At 35.5% G+C, this 11,647-nt stretch overlaps 1 non-coding gene across 1 annotated transcript; it reads left to right on the top strand.

Moving 5' to 3' along the window:
• Window positions 1–3,260: 3,260 nt before the first annotated feature.
• LOC123610007 lies at window positions 3,261–3,368 on the top strand. The gene has a single exon (XR_006718047.1). It is a non-coding gene; the product is annotated as a U6 spliceosomal RNA (small nuclear RNA).
• The last annotated feature ends 8,279 nt before the right edge of the window (window positions 3,369–11,647 follow it).

The following is an 11,647-nucleotide window of genomic DNA, read 5'->3' as shown; positions in this document are numbered from 1 at the left end:
GTATAGCAAGGGAACAAAGAAAGGGAAATGATCCCAAGCCAGGAAAAATGGTTAAGACATACATTAAGATGATGTACTTCCAGGGGCACCTGGGTGATGTAGTCACTTAAGCCTCTGAATCTTGTTCTAGGCTCAAGTCATGATCTCATGAGTTCCTCAGTGTGAGCCCCAAATCTGGCTGTGCAGTGATGGCACAGTGAGCCTGCTTGGGATTCTGTCTGTCTCTCTTCTCTTCCCCTCCCCCACTTGTGTGGTCTTTCTCTCTCTCTCTCTCTGTCTCTCTTTCTCTCTCAAAATAAATACATAAACTTAAAATAAGAAAAAAAAAAGATGATGTACTTCCAATAAAACAACTTAGGAACCTGCTAGAGATTTTGAAATAAAATAAAAATTAGAGCTCGCTTCGGGATTGCTATAAACCACATCAAATTCTCTAGATGATTTGAAAGCTTCCAATGAAAAGTAACTCAGAATTTACACAGGGTACTCCTTTTCGGAACTGTTGTTTTTGCAGAATTAGAGGAGAAATTTGACCTTGACTGCATTCCTGAAGGCCATGCCTAATCTAATTTATTCCCAGGGGAGCTGCACAAGGAAGAGTTGGTAGAGTCTGCTGGCCAGGTCTGCCACCGCAATACTTTCTTCAGGAAGATTTGCCATCTGGAAAATACATGATTCAGCTTCGCTGGCACAAGTACTTCATATGTAGGAAATAGAAGAACAATGATATTAACTGAACAAGCTTCAAAATAAATACAACATATTTGTACAGGAATGCTAACCAGCAGCTGAAAAGTGAATAGGTCTAAATGGCTTTCATCCTGATGGTCTGGGCACTCCATTTCAGTTCGTTTTTATTTTAGAGTAGAATTTACTTATTTACTCATTTTTTTCAATGTAAGGAATATAAAGAAAGAACAGGTAAATATACAATGTGAAAGAACATATTCAGAAGAAAGGAACCCAGAAATACTGTAATTCCAAAAATTAGAAAACTTATTTTTTTCCCTGAAGAATTTTACCCATGAGAATTTTGCCACAAGCGACTGAACAACTGTGATAGTAAGCTCAGGCTCTCAGTGTTCGTGCGAGGACTGAAATGCTTGCCTTGCACGGCATCAGAACAGTAAGCATTAGTGCACTGTTAACATCCTGGAAGGTGGTTCACTCTCAGGTGTGGAACTAAAGGTTTTATCAGGTGACGCATGAGACCATTGGTTTCCATGTCCATTTTGCATAGGTTTTTAAGCCCCTCCGTAAGTTCGCCAACTATCAGGCATACATTCGCAGATACATAAATACTTTATCAGGCACAAGGACACATATACTAGCTAACATTCATCATCTTTGTTACCATCATCACCATCATCATTAATTCAATGATAGTATATATTTATTGAACACTGTAAAAATTTCATCAATTCTAAGATGCATACTTTTTTCACATTTTAACACCTCTGATGTCAGAATGTGTTTTTCAATGTTGTCTTACAATTGTCATCGGTCAGATGGTGCACATGGCATACTTGTTCTATCTGACAATATGTTTAGAAATATTACAAAAGAACCAGCATGAAAATATGTACAATGAGTGCCAGCAACTTGAACTAACCAGCATGGATAAAATGGTAAAATCTTCTAAGAAGTGTTGTATGACATTAAAAAGAGTATTTTGTGAAAACAAAACAAAACAAAACAAAACACTGAATCTCTTCCTCTACATTGAATGTAGGTGATCTGGCATTTCCAATCTGCTCTCTGTGGGCCTTCTTGATCCATGTTTCAGCCAACCGACCAAACCGTTAAGAGTCTGTTCTAACATTCTCTAGTGCGACATTAAGTGCAAAATCTCTGCTTAGTAAGCCCATATCAATAAATCTGGCCTCATCCAACTTCATATTCCTTTATTGTTTCATGTTTCACCTGGTACTGACTTAAAGTCAGAATCCTGCAGACGGTAGCTTTGTCCTATTGGCTCTGTGGCTAAGCATATACATCTAATATCTGGACAACCTACAGTCTAGTCAGGTTGACACATAAAATTAACCATTACAATGTTTATACAATAAATTCTAAGTGATTAAAAACACACTGTGTTATAATTTAGAGTGTGTCATTTAATTCATGGTTATCTTAGTTTCAATGATATGTGACAATCATTTGTTAGACATTGCCCTAGGTATTTCATATATGTCTTCTTATCTTGCCTTATGGATAGTCAGGACTATCTATAAGATGTATTTTAAAGATGAAGGAATTGAGGATCAGACTATTTAAGCATCTTTCCCAAGGTCTTATAGCTTAGCAGTGGTAAAGCTATGCCTCTAACCGAGGTCCATATAATACCACAGAAAGTTTCTCATCAGAAGTTTAGGGATGTCTACAATTCAGATATCTGCTAGCTAGTCAAAAATTATAAAATGTTAGAGCTGGACAGACCATCTACTATGGGTAAGTGTTCATTTTTCTAGGTAGTGGGGCTACTTGGGTGAAGACCTTATATCTGCTCTTACCAAGAAGATACCGTTAGGCAGATAAGATATAATATGGTAAGTGCTCTTATGACAAGGTAAATAATTCTGAATTTGGTTATGGGATCCATGGTAGATTCCACATTATACAGATTCCACATTCCACATTATACATCAAGGAAAAATGAAAACAGGAGAGAAAACAGGTCAAAATAATTGACTTCAACCACTAACATGTTGCAGAGTCAGATGAAGGAAACACATCCAATTCTCAGCCAGAATGAGAATACATTAAAATGGGAATACAAAGATAGTAGATTTCAATGACTTCTATCTTCTCCATAAAGTAAGAGGAAAGGCTGGGGTAGGTACAATGGAGATAAGAAGAAAAAGGAGTTTGAGATTTAAGGAGGGAGGGGATTGAACAAAAAGAAGTGTACCACAGAGACATAAAGATAAAATTACAAGCACCAGTGAGGACATGAGATGAAACTGAGATGAGAAATTCTTTTAACTGGAAAGGGCTCATCACTTTGGCTTCCATAATACTTTTCCAACAGTGTTTCTCACAGGTATTCAGAGAGCTTCTGAAAATGTAGATCTCTCTTCCTAGAGATTCAGACTTTATTCATCTGTGGCAGGGTCCAGGAGTCTCAATTTTGGACAAGTTACTCCAGGTGGTGGCTGATGCTAAACTTTATAAACACTGGTTAAATAGTAATTTACAATGATTTCATGATTCAACACACAAATAGCTCATTGGAACCAGATTTCTAGTATTGAGAACCAGTGCTTGCTTAGGCAGCACATATACTAAAATTGGAAGGATTCAGAGAAGATTAGCATGGTCCCTGCGTGAAGATGACACACAAATATAGTATTGAGAACCAACTAATTTGCTTTTTTCAGATATGGATGGCATCCATAATCTACCCTAACTTATAAAACTATAACTATTAAAATAAACAATATAAATATTTACTAAATATTTTTATTGCAAACCATTCTGATACAATAGACAATAATTCAAGAAAATAGATGCACAATGATGTTAACTGCTGTCAAACTGTTTCATGTAAATTACCCATCAGCTTTCCTTTCTCCCTTATCCCCCGTCCTATAAAATCTCTCAATCCAACTTCCAGCCTATACTCATCGCACTTATGACTCTGTCCTAAAGCTCAAGTTTGGGCACTTGCTTCTGGTTCTTAAAACTTTATTCTGAGAAGTTGGATGAAATTACCCTTTTAGAAAGAAGTGTGTTCATGGTCAAATAAGTTAGAAATAACTGAGCCAGAATTTGAACACAAACCCACCAAAAGCCTGAGTGAATTGGGTCAGTTCAACAGGATCTGGTTTAACACAATTATAAATCAACACATTTTTGTTTGTTTGTTTTGCTATAGTAGCCAGACAACTTAATTTAGCTCTGTCTCTAGAGTTTATCTGAAGATCTAGGAATAGAGCCAGTAAAAATTTTGGACATAGAGGAATTCTGGGAGAGGCATTGTCAATCTTTTGCATCACTCTAACTATTCCCACCTTAAAAAGATTCATTACTGCTAATGGCCAATGCACCATGGACCAAAGGTAACAGCAGCATCCCTGGACTCAAAGTGTCTCATACAGCTAAAGATAGTGAGGGGTACAAGTTCACCTGATAGCCTCAGTTATCTACTGTTGCGAAATAAATTATCCCAGAACTTCATGCCTTAAAACAAAATCAGTTTATGATCCTTCACAGTGTCTGTAGGTCAAGAATTTGGACAGAACTTGGCTGGATTGAGGTCTATTAAACAAGTGGAAAAAGATGAGATGGTGAGTGGAACTTGAGCAAGGCCTGGTATCAGTCAGGAGCTTACCATGCATCTCTCTGTCTCTTCACATGGTCTTTCAAGTAGTGACTTTGGGCTTCCTTGCAACATGGTAGGTTCAGGTCAGTTTGACTGCTTACATGATAGCAGGCTTTCCTGTAAGTGAGTGTCCCAAGAGAGCTAGGAAGAAGCTGCATCTCCTTTTATGATAAGACCATTGAAGTCACATAGCATGTTACTGAATCAAACAATCACAAAAGCACAGCGTGCTCTGGTAAGAAGACTGTCTAAAGTACTATGAACATGTGTTAAAATTACCACATTGAGCCACTGATAACGTCCCCTGGTTCTGAGCTTCTCTGAGCATCCATGGCTGAAAGTAGAAAAGGGAAAAATACATGGATATGTGATATACAAGTTGGCTTATGTGTGCACTATATATGTGTGTGTGTGTACATATATATTATATGTATACAAGTTGCTTATATGTCTGTGGATCAAAAGATACATGTCAGGGATTATAAGGAAGTAAATATTTACATTTAAAAATTTATATGAAGTTGTTTCCATTGTATTTGAGGATCTCTAAGGATAAGCATACATGTAATTAAGAATGTATGTGTCTTGCTTGAGTGATGAAACCACTGTACATTTCTATTTAAAGTCATTTTCCATGCCATCTTATTTAAATGGCTTGAAAATATTTAAAAAGAAAGGACATGGTCCCTTTAAAAATTGAAAGCAGATCCTTGGTAGATGTTACATTTTTAAATGGCAGTAAATAAAGAAACCCACTTGATGATTAGGCATTGCTTATGAAGGAAGGTGGGGTTGAGTGAGTGAATTAAATTCATCGCCAGGAAAATTCTTTCCTGATTAAAGATAAAATTTCACAGGTTTTCATACAGATTCCATCCTGCTTGTGGTTAGCATCTGAGGAGACAAATTTATTTCTTCCAGATTAAATTAAGCTTTATATAATTGAAAGTTTACTGAGGTAGACTTGATGGGTCCAAGGAAAGATACAGAAGAAGTAGAAGTGTGAAAAAGGTATCTGAGGCCTTTCTATAGCTGGTTGTGAGTACATTAAAGTCTTGAGTGAAGGCTCCCACCAATGATTTCATTCCCACACATCTGAGGAAGAGCTGCAAGATCAAGGCAGAGCATGTGCTCAGTGGTCCAAAGGTAGGAGTTAGTATGAATAGGCTTTCTTCTACTCCATATGGTTCCTAGAGTTACTGGAAAGTTAAAATTCTCAAACATCTTCCTAGAAAGGTCTTCTGGGTCTTGTCTGGGGTAGAACGACTAATGTCCCAAGCAGCATCCATGGCTTGGCTTCATTGCCAAAACAATCTCTAGTCAACTAGGCCCAATTTCTTACTTACTTCTTCCTAAATGGAGAGCAGGTAGATCTTATGATCTGGGATGCCCTTCTCTATGTCCCCAGTTAGAGATAAAAATGTGGGGGCAGGTGGGTGGCTCAGTCAGTTAAGTGACTTTGGCCATGATTTCTTTGTTTGAGGGTTCGAGACCCACATCGGGCTCTGTGCTGACAAGCATGGAGGCTGCTTGGGATTCTCTCTCTTTCCCTCTTTCTCTGTCTTTTTCCCACTCATGCTATGTCTCTTTCTCTCTCTCAAAAATGAATAAACATTTAAAAAAAATTTTTAATAAATAAAATGGTGGACTTGAGCCTTCTTTTCATTGCCCCTCAAATGAGTGTCTTCAAGACTATCACCGCTTGGATGGATTTTAATCTCAGAAAGATTAATAAAGGAAATGGTACCACCTTTGGCGGTGAATATATGACATAACTGGGCAAGATTACACATTTAGAGGTATAGCCTACTTAGGTCTTTTCTTTCTTACTCTCCTGCCTTGTTACTAACACTTGGACCCTTCTGAAAGCCTTCTCATTGAATTTAAAATGCTTACAACTCTGTCACAGTTTGGCTCATTCTTTGTTCCCTCTTAATGTAGGTCTTCTAGTCTCCTCAATGATCTGTGTTCTGTTATTTAAGTTGTCTCTTTGTAATTTTAACTGGTCTAGTACTGAGATAATCCATACCCAGTGTTAAATCTTGTCCTCAGAAATTTCAGCCCAGGAATTAGAATGTGCATTTTAGTAATTTTGGTCATTTCTTGTTCTTTTCAGGGGTACCTTAGTTCCAGATTAAGAGATCTGTCTTTTTTCCTTGAAGAATTTCTCCTCTGCTAAAATGCTGCAGAACTTTGAATTCTATCTCTAGACAGTTATTCCTTAGGGAAGTTTCCCAAATTTACTTCTTAATTGTTTCTTCATAAGAATTATTTGGGAATCTCATTGAGCATAGAATTCTTGGCTTACCTCCAAATTTCTTTAATCAAAATCCAAAAAGGGAGGAATGGCAATCTCTTTATATGATAAGTTGTTCTATACGTAACGAGTATTAAGATCTGGGAAATTTGGAAAAGACAAGTTGGCAAACTTCTTTGTTTCCCTCCGATGTTTATTTATTTTGAGTGAGAGAAAGAGTGTGTGTAAGCAGGGGAGAGGCAGAGAGAAAGAGGGTGAGAGAGAATCCTAAGCAGGCTCCACGCTGTAAACACAAAGCCCAGTATAGAGCTCAATCTCATGAACAGTAAGATCATGACCTGAGCCAAAATTAAGAGCTAGACACTCTAATTACTGAGCCACTCAGGCATCCCAGAGTTGGCAAACTTCTTCTGTAAAGGACCAGATAGTAAACATTACTGGCGTTTTGAGCCACATGATCTCTGTTGTAACTACTCAGCTCTACTGTCCTTATAATAGCCACAGGCAATATATAACAAGTAATCATGGCTGTGTTCCAATAAAATGTTATTTATCAAAACAGATGAGCCTGATTTTATCTGCAGATTGTCATTTTCTTACCTCTGGGTTTTGGAAACTATAACTCATATTTATTTAGTTCTTATTGTTACTGATATTCTATATATAAATTGTCTCCCCCATTCTTTACAATACATGGTGATGAAGATATCAATATTTCCATTTTTCAGAAGAGGGAATTGGAATTAGGCATTTAATTCTAGAACACAGTATCTAGAGGGAGGTGCTAAATAAATGTTTCATATATATATGAAGAATTGATTGGGTGGATAGAATTTGGAATATATAGTATAACAAGACATAAACATTTGAAGTTTCATTAATTCATCCTCCATTTACGAAATATTTATTTAGCTATTTTATGCACAATCATCTGCAGACATTGCTGGTAAAGACGTAAGGATGAAGGAGATTATTTTGGAAACAGAATAACAGAAGCCAGACAATAAAACTTGGAGGGAAGTGACATATAATGGCATTTTACCGAGACAAAAAGTCTAAACTGACATTAATTTAGGTTGAGATTTTTCAATTCAGCCCCAGTAAACATTTATTCAATCTTGTCTTGGAGTAGAGAATTTGCTTAATTGAAATTTCCAAAATATCATTATTTCCCTAAAAGTACTATACCCTGAGAATTTCTTGAGTTCGCTCAACCCTGACTTAACTTACTAATATAACTACATTGAAACTCAAAAAGTAACTAAAAAAATTAACTATGAAAATAAAACGTATTTTTTCAAAATAAATATTATTAAAGAAGTCATCCCTAGAATTAGAAATAAGATGTTTTCAGAGAGACAAAAATACTGCCAGAGAGAGAAAAAGTGAGTGATTCTCATGGATATCTAATGGGATATTTATTGATGTATTGAAAAATATATTTAAAAGTTGTGATATATAAAACACATTTGAAAATTAACTACAAATATGAATTATTAGAACTTCTAGATACCCAGAACTTTGGACATAATTGGAAAATTAATATTTTAATCTATCTTCAAACCTATATGTGTCTCAAGGGATTATGTCTTGAATGATCTTTAAAAGCTCTAAGATCATGTCTAATGATCTTTAAAATGTCCTAGTGCTCTTTGTGTTTCAATTTCTACTTTTGTAAGAAGAAAATAATATTCCCTGTCTTATAAAACTGTGAAGGTTAAGTACATTAATACACATAAAGTTCTTGGAACCGTGCCCTGCACCAATACAAGCTCAATACATATTACCTATTACTTTAAAAAAATATTTATTTATAGCACTTATGTCTTTTGAAGTGCTCCATGAAGAAATGCTTCCCCCCCTTAAAAAAATAAAATTCAAAGAAGTAGATCATTTTAAAACTTCAGATTCACAAGCTAATCAACACATTATTCAAAAAATGCTGAGTAAAGAAATTTACTCCACTTTGTTTAATTATTTCGCATATTGACTTGAACATAAAATTGGAGGGGAGTTACAAATCTTATTATTTATGTATTTTAAGGAACCCATTTGGGGCATTGCTGCATTGAAGACATTATAACTGAATGAATTCAATAGTTATGAACAGTTCAAACACTTGGAAAATGGAATAGATTCTATTGGATATCTATAGCTTCAAATCTTGTAGGTGTCATCTGAGCCATAGTCATGGCTACAGTAACTCTTCTGTACAAACTTCAACCTGTTTTGCAGAATAAGAGTCTTACCTCATTCATGTAGTGCTTCCTCTTGTTTTCTGCCCTGGGTCTTTCCTGATACACAGAGTGGGATATCAACAGGAGCCCAGTTAGTAGTCACACATATCCAACCTCAAAGTATGGGGTAATTATTACCCAAGGGACGATTTTCAACTCAGAGATGATGTAGTTCTTTACATCACTACACAACAACTTTTTTTTTTTCCTTATAGGCAGATGTGGGATGTGTTCCATATCCTCCTCCCTTAAGATCCCAGAAAGACAGAGCACCTATTCAAACATAGTGGTGATCAACTAATAACACCTTACCATGTTGACTCCTTTCATCTTCCTTTCACCCTCTCAAGTCCTTCACTACTGTAAAGGAATTCTTTCTCAAATTAACTGCCTGCACGAAAACTCGTCGCAGGATCTGATTTCTGGGGAACCTCTGCTAAGACATCTGATCTAAGATGAGAACATATATAATACATGCTATAGGCTCTATACAAAATATGTGTAGACAAAAAATTTTGTGCTTTCTATCTTTTGATCTTGGTACATTAGCTTTAAGGAATCATATGTGATACAAAGCTCACATTTTACATGGGTGGGGGAAGAATAAAGAAGATAACTTTCTACACTTAAACTCACAGAGTATCTGATTGATACTAAGGTTTATGTGAGTTTGAGTCATAAGTGGAGTTATAGCTATCATTCCTACTATTACTCAGTAAAGATCCTCAATGATAATGACATTTAGTGAACATGGTATAAATTATGCAACCAAAATATAACTGCATGGACAGCAAAAATTGTGGTCACTGATATTATTGATAACAGAATTGATGTGTCTATGTGATCTAAAATATTCTCATTTTCTTCTTAAACCTATTGTATCATTTGGGAGATATATTGTTGAAATATGAAAACACTTAAATTATTTTGATTTGTCAAATAATTCTTCAAATTTGTTTTAAGGGTAGAGGAGAAATTCATATCATAAAAGAAAAATAAATGAAATTCAGTAATTCAATAAATAAAATTTCTTACCATCAGGAAAATAAATGAGAGACAAATGAAATTCAATAAATTCAGTATATGAAATTCTTTGCCATCAGGAAAAGGGAGAGAATTAGGCAGAAATAACCCACTTTCCAAAATGAGGCAGGTTTCAACTTGAATCCACATTTGTATTTGACCATTTTATTAAGGATACGATAAATGGAAGCCTTTTGTTTTTATTATTGACCTTAAAATATATCAAACTTAAATATTATCCTCATTAATCAAATAAGAAAGTCAACATCTCATGGCTTGGAATATTATCCCTGCGTTTGGCACAGCCATTGGAGACGGGCCTCGAATTGACTTTAGTTGGTATGGCATATGTGGATCACCGAGTGATTCATTTCCAGATGGAAATATGTGCTAAAAGAACTACAGTTCTGAGATGAAGCAATCGTGGAGAAAATTTTATTGAAATTGGGGAAGGTCATGGTGTCTGGCTTAAAATGAGACCATCATGGGGATAGTTCATGTAGCAGAAATGAAATCAAAGCCGTATTAGTAGTCATTATCCTCTATGAACATTTCACCTTTTACTTTCAATTACTAAAAGTGATGGAGTCTGATTTTATGAAACTGAGAAGTAATGGCAATATTTTGTAAGCCATTTCACTTTAATAATTTTTCAGTAGAGAAAATTCAGCACTTCAAATGTCAAACTATTGGAAATATAAACAAATGCTTTCCTTTGAAGAAATAACAAGCTAGATTGCTTTAAACATACATAAATATTAAAGGTCACAGCATACATTATAAACATATAAGGAAGAAACACTTGAGAAAAGTTAAAATAAGTTGTCATATGACGAAGGGAAAATAAAAACATATTCCCTTGATTCAAACCAATATACATCCCACTTTATATTGTAATTATTTGTGTAAATATCTTATTCTTGAATCTAAACAGAGGACCAGGTAAGCATTTTATTATTGCCTTAATGGCTTCCTCTAGTGTCCACACAGTACAGTCTCAGAATTTTTGGCTAAAATTAGTTTAAATTTATAAATTCAAAACTGAACAATTCACACATAAAAAATAACTGGCCCTAAATGCATGAACAAAATGTGTTCTGATGTGTTCTCATATCCATTTAGGAAAGTCAAGGTTATAAATCTTATCACTCGAGTGATAGTAATATAAGAACCAAAGAACAAAGATGAGGGACCAATTCTGCCTCCATCATCAAATCCGACACTATATTATGTGGTACCTGGACTGGTGTGTAGTGTGTTATGTGACACAGCAGAAGGGAACCTCCACTCAGATATATGGATATTCTCAAGCAAAAAGCAAATGTTGCCATATTTTTAGTCTTTTACACTCTAGCCTCAGCCAAAATATCTGTGTTTTATCCTTCAACAAGAGAAAGGTGATAGATTCCTCTTTCCAAATGAGGCCAGTTGACCACTTTTTCTTGACTACCTACATGGTATATAATCTGATAGAAACTAAAATTCATCAAGAATTTCATAGCACAGTCACCCATGTTTTTGACAGGTTAATATAAGAACATCTTCCCTTCTAGGAGCCTTATGAAAAACTTTAGGAGAGCGAAGAGAAAAAACTCCCAGAATAAACAGCTATATTTCGCCGAAGAGACTTCAGATGAGGACTCTTATCCAAGTGTAGGCATATGATATTAAATCTCTACTGGTATGAACTAATGGATCCTGCAGGACAAGAGTATTTGTGAAAATCAGCAAAGGCAGACTCCGGCGTACTTTAGTAAGTGAATAACAGTTCATCTTGAACCTACTGTTTTTGGCAAGTTTAGTGTT

This window comes from Leopardus geoffroyi, chromosome B2, assembly GCF_018350155.1.
Source record: "Leopardus geoffroyi isolate Oge1 chromosome B2, O.geoffroyi_Oge1_pat1.0, whole genome shotgun sequence".
In the NCBI taxonomy this organism is placed as follows: domain Eukaryota; kingdom Metazoa; phylum Chordata; class Mammalia; order Carnivora; family Felidae; genus Leopardus; species Leopardus geoffroyi.
The sequence above is the reverse complement of the archived record's forward strand: the minus strand, read 5'-3'. Positions and strand labels throughout refer to the sequence as shown.